The 1,528-nt window shown below is 51.4% G+C and overlaps 1 pseudogene; it reads left to right on the top strand.

The window, feature by feature from the left end:
• Window positions 1-215: 215 nt before the first annotated feature.
• On the top strand, window positions 216-1,528 carry LOC117694258 (WW domain binding protein 1-like pseudogene; annotated as a pseudogene).

The following is a 1,528-nucleotide window of genomic DNA, read 5'->3' as shown; positions in this document are numbered from 1 at the left end:
GCTCATGGTTCACTGGTGAAAACAAGCCAGAAAGAATATAACAGTCAAAGGTGGTGCATAAGTATAAGACACCAGTTTTTTTTTTTTCTGGACACAGCATGGCACATGTGAACTCATTGTTTTCCCCTCCTTTTGTTGAAAATAGATTCTTGAGGGAAGAAGGAAGCAGAGGGAAGAAGAAGAAGAGAAGAAGGAGGAGGGGTGGTGGTGCCATGATGGAGGAGCAGGGGCAGGGGCAGGAGGAGGAGGGGGATGGAGAGGAGAAGGCTCTTGGATGGCATGGTACTCTGCTCCTCCAGGCACTAACTAGCCCTCTGTCAGTCAGACCTGAGCACCTGCAGGATTAAAAAGCCAGTGTGGGTACCAACAACCAAAGCCACATCTCTACACAGGACACTGCAGTGGCAGCCTCCATGCTGCAGTTACAAATTCTAGTGTAAGTCCTTGTCCAGGGATTTCTTGGCATCCCAGGGTCCCAGTTACTGCCTCTGCTCCACAGGCAGAGGAAAGCACAGGGAGTTCAGCCTTTTCTCACTCTCTTGGGGAGAGTGTTAGATTCTGGCTGATGTGGGCTGTCATCTTCCTGAGCTGCTGCTGCTGCGTCTGCCACCACTGCCGAGCCCAGACACTGCCTTCTGACCCAGCAATGACAGCATGAAATCAAATGGATGGCCTACCAGGAAGTCCACAATTACTCATTGCTGCCATTTTAGTTCAGGTTTTTGCCAAACAATTTCTTACTTCCTTACAAGGAAGTGATGAACCTATAACTCCTCCACTGTACAGCGCTTTCCAGCTACAACAGCAGCTGCTGCCGCCTCCTCAGTGTAACCCTGCAGCCCCCTCAGGTGCTGGTCTGCCCCCACGGTCCCCAGGGAGCACAGTTCCTTTGTCTGGACTGAGCAGAAGCAGCACAAGAGCTCCCTCCCCCCACCCCCCTCATCCCCAGTGTCCCTGACCCCCGGCCCTCTGAAGGGTCTGCTGACTGGGCAGCTGTCAAAGCCGCTGGAATGGAGTCTACTGGCTCAGTGGCCAGCCATAGGGAACTGGGCCCAGGGGCCTTCCTGGATAGGGATTTCGAGTGTAAAGATTCAAGCTCCGAGCGTGGTTGTGTATCTTCCTGACAGCAAAGACATTGATTCTTCACAGGTGACTTGGGCTTTGAGGTGTGTGGTGTGTGTGCGCGCGCGTGCATGTACATGTGCAATCCAGGTTACCATGACGATGATTTTAAAGAATTTAATACACTCATAAATGATGCTCTGGCTGGGCCCCTGGACTTCTGTGACATAGGCCTCCTTTAATGAATACAGAGGATTCTGTCTACTTCTCTGAAGAGCAGGCTTGAGATCAAGGGCGACCCCACTTGTCACAGCTGCCTGTTTGCCTGCTGCAAAACATCATTAATGAACAGGATTCACCAAACTTTACAGCGCAGCTGCTCCCACAGCTAGAACATTCTCTGCCTGTGTCCAAGAGCTTGACAACAACTAGGGTCAGGGACACCCACAAGAGAAGAATTAATTGA

This window comes from Arvicanthis niloticus, chromosome X (assembly GCF_011762505.2).
Source record: "Arvicanthis niloticus isolate mArvNil1 chromosome X, mArvNil1.pat.X, whole genome shotgun sequence".
Classification (NCBI taxonomy): domain Eukaryota; kingdom Metazoa; phylum Chordata; class Mammalia; order Rodentia; family Muridae; genus Arvicanthis; species Arvicanthis niloticus.
This window is presented reverse-complemented; position numbering and strand designations above follow the sequence as displayed.